The sequence below is a fragment of the Gekko japonicus genome, unplaced genomic scaffold (assembly GCF_001447785.1).
Source record: "Gekko japonicus isolate JY-2015 unplaced genomic scaffold, Gekko_japonicus_V1.1 scaffold1113, whole genome shotgun sequence".
NCBI lineage: Eukaryota > Metazoa > Chordata > Lepidosauria > Squamata > Gekkonidae > Gekko > Gekko japonicus.
In genome coordinates, this window is record NW_015173156.1 from 57,778 (window position 1) to 66,425 (window position 8,648).

The following is an 8,648-nucleotide window of genomic DNA, read 5'->3' on the forward strand; positions in this document are numbered from 1 at the left end:
ATCTTTAACGATTTTCATCCTCCAAAGGTTTAGTTAAGGGTCTTCCTTCAAACATGATTTCTTAAGAATGTGAAAGACAAGAGCTTCTTAACATTCTTCACACAAACTGTAGGTCACATTTGAACCCCTGTGCTTCCCAAGAGCATAAGTCAGGCATGAGACAGGCACCACTGAGTTACACAAAATGTAGAAGAGATTGGATTCTGATCTACTGCTAAGAATTACACTGTTAATGCAACACCTCAGTACTTTGCTCAGAGAATACTCTCTCCAATTTGATATTTTTGCAAAGCATTCATTTTCCCCATTCTATTCTACCTATTTGATCAGTAACAAGTTCTCCAGAATGGACAACTTCATAGGCAACTACCACATCTTCCAGATAGCTCTCTTGCCTCTAGGTCAGTGGTTCTCAACCTGTGGGTCGCGACCCTTTTGGGGGTCGAACGACCCTTTCACAGGGGTTGCCTAAGACCATCGAAAAACACAAAATTTTCCATGGTCTTATGATAGCAACGAAAATAATTTTATGGTTGGGGGTCACCACGAGGAACTGTATTAAAGGGTCGCAGCATTGGAAGGTTGAGAACCACTGTTCTAGTTAGAGTTGCCAACCTCCATATGGTGTCTGGAGATCTCCCACAATGACAATTGATCTCCAGACAATAGAGATCAGTTCCTGTGGAGAAGACTGCTGCTTCAGAGGGTTAACTCCATGAGATTATATCTGGCTGAGGTTCCTCCCCTTCCCAAACCTTGCCCTCCCCAGGCTCCACCCCCAAAATCTCCAGGTATTTCCCCATCCAGACCTGGCAACCCTACTTCTGCATAAGCAACTTAGTGGGCCATCTGATACTCATTAGAATGCTGGCTATGGCTCTGGGGCCTCCAGCTGCTGATCCTAATCCATTCCTGGCTATGAGACAAAACTGGGTGACCTGTATAACGACTGGGAACTATATAGGTAGAAGCAAGCTTCTTTCTCAACTGCTTGGTCACAAGCAGCAGGAGAGCAGGTTTATTGCTTTATTCATTTAATGTAAAACTCTTCTATGCCGCCTTTCCTCCCAAATAGTGTCCCCATGGCGGCGAACATTAAAGCATTAAAACAGCATTTAAGATTATACACACAGACACACACACATACATATCTATCTACCTACCTACCTACCTACCTACACATACACACACATAAAGTATTTCAACCATTCAATAAAAATGTACAGACATACAAAAACACATAACAATACAACCAGGGGGGAGGGACAATAAGAATTTCTGGGAGTAAATCTTCACCCACTGGCAGAAGACAATGATAGAGGGAGACAGACAAATCTTCCTGGGGAGGACATTCCAAAGCTTCGGCACCACAATCAAGAAGGTCCTTTCTCAGGTTGCCACCCATTTACCTCCACCAAAACAAGGCCTCCAAAGTGGACTGGAGTGGACAGGTAGGGTCCTATGGGAAAAGGCAATCCTTCAGGTATGCTGACCCCAAGCCATAGAGGCCTTTAAAGGCCAATACCCATACTTTGAATTGAGCCCAGAAGCAGATTGGGAGCCACTGCAGATGGAACAAAACTGGAGAGATATGTCCCTACAACCCACGCCAATCAACATTCTGGCCACAGTATTCCATACCAAGTGTAGCTTCTGGAAAGTTTTCAAGGGCAGTACCACACAGAGAACATTGCAGTACTCTAATTATATGTTACCAGAGCACGCATCACAATGGCAAGACCTTTCCCACCTAGGAAAGGCTTCAGCTGGTTTACAAGCCAAAGATAGTGAAAAGCAACCCTGGCCACCACTGACACTTGAGAACTGGGTGCAGGAGCACCCACGAGCTATGAACCTGCTCCTTTAGAGGGAATGAAACCCCATCTAGAACATGTGATATCCCAGTTACTGAGTCAAACCTTCCCCCTCCCCAGGAGCACCTCTGTTTCATTGGGATTACATCTCAGTTTAGTCATTGCCCATGACTTTACTTTCTCTGTGAATGGTTGTTATTCACTTTATTTAAATTATTTCTTAGCCCTCTGTCCAGAAAACTGTTTTTATGAAGCTATATAAATGCCGCACTTAGGGCTTTAAAGTGTTGCATCTGAGGTAAGGGTAGAACATACTCTCTGTCCCAGTGACACTGGGTGTTCTGGCCCTCGCTAACAGAACCAGTGAAGAGATACAGGACTCCAGGGTCCTTGGAACACAAGAAACCTCATTCAACACACATTGCACATCATAATGATCCCATAGAAATGTTTTCCTTTCGCTAAGGAAGGGAAAGGAAAAAAATTGTATTTGTTGTGATGGTGTTGGAATAAAATGGGAATTGTGTTGGTGTACCATCCACTGTATTGCCCAACGAAATTGTTAACTGAGCAGCCTGAAGGAGCTTTGGTGTCTGTCAACAAGTGGTCCTGGGACCCCAAAATTTATACTGAAAATGACATCTCAAGACTTCATGACAAACCAGTGGATTAAAACAACTGGTCAGTGCCCCTCCCTATTTACTGGAACACATTTCTTTTTTTAGCAAGGAGGTAGTGATCTGTCGGGGAGGGCATTTCTGGGACCATCATTGTGCACAGAACATTTATTTGGTTAGTGTTCTGACCTTGGCCTCTTCAGACGTCTGCAGCACTGGGGAACTGGTTAGGAGGAATCCAATTAGGCTTCCTGGAAATTCTGGGGATTCTTGTCACTAGCCTGGTAGATCAATCAAATAAAATTTGTGTTCAGGTGGTTCACAATTACTCCTCCATACTGGTTCAACCAGGCAACAGACCTCAGTGGTGCCTTGATTTAATTCCTGTCGAAGATCTGGTGTTAAGGAGCACACACAGAGGAAAATTCAGTCTGAATCTTACAGACTATAGCTCAAGAGCTCATTTTAAAATAGAGTCACTGGAAAAGAATCTCCCCCACCCCACCATCATTGCAAATGCTCAATATTGGCCAGCTGAGGGGTATATTTTAGAGATGCAACAGCAACGATCCATGCCAGAGGACAATATTCTTTCTGTGGCCTTCTGCAACCAGTTTGCAAGATATTTTGTTGATAAGATTGCTCTTACATGCTCCAGCTTTGATACCACCATTAGTGCAGGTCTGAGCAAGTTATCTGAAGAATCTACTGGTGCAGCTTTAGTGAACAAGTTTCAGGAACCCTCTCATTTCTCAAAGCCAATTTTTCTCTTCTGTGGGCTCTCTCCCCCATTCCTGAAATCATTTACTGGGTTGACAGGGAAGCCACCTGAGTGGAGAGCTTTCCCCAGTCTGGAGGAGCATTTTGAGCCAAGTACAGGAAAAGATGAAGTAAGACCATAGGATGGTGTCTATTCACACAGTAAGGTATACCCTCCTGCCCTTCCTGACAATATTTGGGACTTCAGGGCAGGGGATCTGGTGCAGAACACACACAGACACACACAAATGTGTGAAGTTGCTTTATACCAAGTCAGGCTATTTGTCTATTAAGGACTCTGGCAGAGAGTGGCTTTCCAGTGGTCCTCCAGGGAGATGCCAGGGATTGAACCTGGGACCTTCTGCATTCAAAACAGATGTTTTACCACTGAACCACAGCCCCTCCCCATCCAGTTGCAATAACAGTGACACAGGTAAAAAGAAGGACTTTGAGCAGAGGAAGCAGCTGCAGCAGTAGGAGGAAGAAAGAAGAAGGGGTTAGAGTGACAGGGAGAAGGGGAAAGGAGTGAGGAACTCCCTTCCACACTGTTCCTCCCCCCCCCCAAACTCATTACCACATCCTTGAAAACCAATAACAATGCAGTGCTTAGAAACAAAGATCTCACCAATGTCAAGTTCTTCTCTGGTGTCTCAGATCGCAAGTCTTTCCTAATATGAAACGTTTTGCAGATATCCAAGTCAAGTTTCACATCATCCCTCCACCTATAACACAGGTCATTAAACTCTGCTGAAAATACAAGATGCAAATCATCGACGCCCTTCATCTGCACAATCATGATGAATGTTGGCAAAGGAGCGCACGGTGGATTGTGCCTCAGACTACAGCATTAAAACACGAACTAAGTAATTTTAACTTTCCAGATCTCAGATCTTCCCATCTTGGGAGACCACTAATAGTTTGTTTATTTCCTGAGCTGATTTCAGCATTCTGGCAGATACTTTATGAAAGCCATAAATGGGCACAAAATGGAAAAATATCCTAATATTGAGAGTAATAAATATGCTTGTCAAGAGCCCGAGGCTTCTGTAGATACCCATTAAAAGAGAGTTGCCCTCTGCAGAGAATAGTTAGAGTTAAGAGAAGATAAATCTTCATTGTAATAATCATAAAAAAGCAATTGTGTGCTGATGCTCAATGGTCTCTAGGTGCTCAGGTGCTAATAACACTACTGTGTTAATGCAGACTTAAACTTATGTTGATTTCATTGCATTTCCTCTAACACCAGGGCAAACATATGGTCTTCCTAAAAACCAGATACACATGCTGGAGAGAGATAAAAGCTGCTTTCTTTCAATGGTTTTCACTAGACCTCCGTGGCTCTGTGGACCTCCATGGGACTATTCAAGTGTATGTAGTCTGGTAACTCCATACCAGCTTGGCAGAAGCAGGCTGTTTAGCTCCACCAAAGTCAGTGAGAATAAAGACTAGTTTCAACATTCTAATAACCAAACCTGCATTTGCTGTCGAGCATACACTAAGGGCAGAACTTGGCAAATCTGTGTCTCCAAACCTGCTTTCAGCATTTACAGGGGAGTGCTACTGGGAGGGGAGGGTGTTTTGCCTTCCTGAACCTGCCAGTTCTTCCCTGCCAATAGCTCCTTTCCATTTTTTACCTCTGCCATGTTTACATCTGGTTTTGAAACTTGGCTGGGGCTGTAGCAAAATGGGAGAATTGGGCAAAATCACCCCCACCTCCCATTTCTACTGGTATAGGAAGCATAGAAGAGCAAGCTCTCCATTTGTGTATTTATTTGCATACATCAAGGCCCAGGTCTGACTTCCAGGCAGATTTATGAGGCTGGGAGGAAGAGGGAGGAAAATCCACTTCCATGAGTTCCTTCCACTTGCAGTTTTTATGATCCGACCTACAGAGAACAAAACAATGATGATGGTACAGACAACGGGATTTGGCTAACCATTTTTAGCATTGCCTGATAGACTGCATATTCGTTTGTCTCAGACAAGTCCAGGAACTCTGAAGTCTATCCCACAACATTGAAACATGTAACGAAACCCAGGCTGTGGTCACACGGAGCATTAGCCACGCTACAGAGATGAAAGATAGGCAGATTTACTGGGTGCGATCACACCGCAACATCTGGGAAGCGTAGAGCTCCCGTGGAGAACCCAAGGCTTCCCGCCGAAGATGCGGAGTTAAAAACTAGTACCTCCGAGGTACTAGTTTCCGGAAACCGCGGGGCAAGGGCTGGCGTATGATCGCGTTTCCGGTGGTGGCATCCGGTGCCCGCCCATGTCCCTTCGCAAACAGGGTTTTTTCCCCCAGGTCTCCACAAGATGTGCACAAGCACCCAACGGCGCATGCGCACAAAGAGGAAAGCGAAAGTGCCGTTTCGGCTTTTAAAAAAATGACCCTGTTTGTCACGACAGCGGCGCCTAGCCATTGCTTATGTGATCACGCTGCACCGTTTCTTTGCCATGCTGCAGGATCGTCATGTGATCGCCACCCTTGGTTACCTGCCGGCACCAAGGGTAGGACCCGTGGTGTGCCGCCGGCACATCAGATCGCGTAATCGCGGATCAAACTGCGCCAGGGCAATTAGCCACGCCTCCCCCCTGCGATATCCGGCCCGTGTGACCGGGGCCCTAGACAAGTTTGTTGGTAAAATAACCCTAAATCCTGCAAATTGTCACGGCAGGACCAGGGGGCGTGACACAAGCAAGCAAAAGTCCAGGAACAGTCCGAGGTCAAGACGGGCAAATCAGGTAGCAAGGTTCAAGCAGGTTTAAATCACAGTCCAAAAGCAGGGTCAGACATACCAAAGTTTCAAGTCCATAAATCACAACAATACCAGAGGAGTCAGAGATGAACGCAGGGTCAACAAAGCCAAAGGTCAAAAGCCGAGGATCAAGCCGAGAAGAATTCCACAAGGTCTGGAGCAGAGATGCAAGGATTCAGGTCCTGAACAAACGACGTTTGCCAGCACAAATGACTGCTGGCAAAAGACTTGCATATATACAGTGCTAGCTAATCAACTCATTAGCTAGCCAGGAGTGAGGACAGGATCCTGTCAGTAATCAGGGCTAAGAGATCTTCTGGCACGCATGCGTGCATTCTGCCTTCGCTCTCTCAGCTGTTGTCTTCTTACATTCCTGAGCCTGGTTACAGGTGGAGGCGAGTCTGATGATGAATTACTGGGCTGCAGCAGAGACTGATCCCTTGCAGGTGTTCCCTGGGAGGCTCTATCCTCCTCACCACTTAGATAGCTTTCAGCTACAGGATCCAGTCTTTGCCTTTCTGCTGCAGTACTGTCCTCAGGAGCCTGTTCAGGGTCCTCAGGAGCCTGTTCAGGGGCATCAGCAAAGGCAGGCATGACATCAGCAGGGGCAGGCATGACACCACTGAACTCTTGATGGGCCGCCGCCCCATGATGAGGCTGGACCACCTACACCCCGGAGGCATACCCATCCCCGGTGAGTCAGGAGGCCCCTCGTGGGTTTTTCCCAGGTGACCCCATCTTTGTACAGAACTATGTCAGTGGTCCGGCATGGGTACCGGCGAGGGTGACCCAAGTAACCGAATCCATCATATGAGGTTTCTGCAGAATGGGGCCAGCTTTTATGAAGACACATTGACCAGCCGCGCCGCCGCCTGCTGCCAGAGGAGCCCAGCCTGCCCACTGCCGAGGAGGAGGAGGCCAGCCCAGAACCTGCATCACCTCCGATGGAGAGCAAGCCCCCCCTCACAACAGCGTGCCGCCGGAGTGCCATGTAGCGGAGACCCCCGCACAAGCTGCGACGGAAACTCCGGCCTCAGGTCCAGCCCCGCAGGACTCCAGAGAGGTCCTCCCTTCACCGAGCTTGGTCCGGGTACCGGCGCCACCACCGCAGGAGCCCCGGCACTCGCAGAGAGAGTGGCACAAGCCAGCGTACCTTGAGGACTATGTCAGTTAGGGGGTTTGGAACTTAGGGGGGATTATGTACTGAGCCTGTTGTCTTGCAACACGATGCTGCCAGAGACAGGGTGAGCTTGGGGAGGAAATACAATAAACCATCAGGATCCTGGCAGCCACCAATTAGGATGCAATGTTGTGTAAATAGCCTATTGTTGGGAGTGGGTGTGTGACGGGTGTGTCAAACTACAGGCTTATAAGCAAGGTTTCCGCCCTGCTAGGGTTGTCTTATGTTCTGCTGAAACCACTTAATAAACTATGAGCTGATCACTACACGTGTCTCGAACCCAGTATATTTCATAGGTAAATCTCACAAAGTTTTTTTAGCAGCTGTTCTTTAATTAGTTCATCATCATTGTCTCTGTGCAGTGCCTCCATACATCTGCCGTAGAGAGTCTAAGGCTGTGGTCACACGAGGAGTTTTCAGAAGTATAGGTGTGTGGATTTAAAGAACACGATCACTCAACAACATCAGCCTTCTGTGGCCCAGTCATTGTCACCCCACATTGCCATGCGTTGGAACCAGAGTATTTAGGCACCGGGAAAATCCAGTCTTTATGGATGCCTGCATTTCGACTCCAGTTTTCTGGATGTCTTGAACTCCCCTGCCTGGAACAGATGCCAGATGGGAAGTGTGAAAAGTCACTTCCATTCCAGTCGTGGGTTGTTGTTGTTTTGCTCTGTAGAGCTTTGCACACAAGTGTATATGTGAATGTGAAGTGGTAATATGGATGCTGCAGAGCAGGATCGGCAGACTTTAGGGAGTGCTGTCTGGTTACCCCTTCCAGCAGCAGTTTAAACCGGTCCTATTAGAGGTGCACCAGGACCGCACCAAACCTCCTGTGTGACTGCAGCCTAAAGTTCCTTGAATTGCCTACAATGTGCTTATCCCTCTTCTCATCACTTTCCCACACTTTTTAGGCAATAAAGGGGAAAAGACGAGCACCCATCTGTCAGTTCTCTCTCTGCCACTATTGAGAGAGGTTCATTCTTCCTAAATTCTGTAATCTTTAACTGTAGAGAAATTGCTAAAAACTTAATTTTTTCCTTTCTCTTCCATGGTTCAAAAAGCTCTCTTTCAGATATGTGCAAATGGCGGAGTGAAGGTCTCTCAGTCTGCTGTTGGCTTCTTATGTTTGCTCATGTGCTCCCAACCTTATGGAATAGCCTGCCTGAGAAGGTCAGAAGGGCTTCCACCATACTATCATTTTGCAGAAAGTGCAAAACAGAAATGTTTAATCAGAATCGAGAGCCAGTTTGGTGTAGTGGTTAGGAGTATGGACTCTAATCTGGGAGAACTGCTACAGGATCCAGTCTTTGCCTTTCTGCTGCAGTACTGTCCTCAGGAGCCTGTTCAGGGTCCTCAGGAGCCTGTTCAGGGGCATCAGCAAAGGCAGGCATGACATCAGCAGGGGCAGGCATGACACAAATGCTATTTAGAATGTGGGCAAAGTTATTTGTGAGTCTTCTCAACATTTTGTGGATGGAAGCACAGACTTAATGAATTCAGAGTTCGGAAGAAGATG

At 46.9% G+C, this 8,648-nt stretch overlaps 1 non-coding gene across 1 annotated transcript; it reads right to left on the bottom strand.

The window, feature by feature from the left end:
• Positions 1-3,520: 3,520 nt before the first annotated feature.
• Positions 3,521-3,592, bottom strand: TRNAS-UGA. Its single transcript has one exon. It is a non-coding gene; the product is annotated as a tRNA-Ser (tRNA).
• Positions 3,593-8,648: the final 5,056 nt, after the last annotated feature.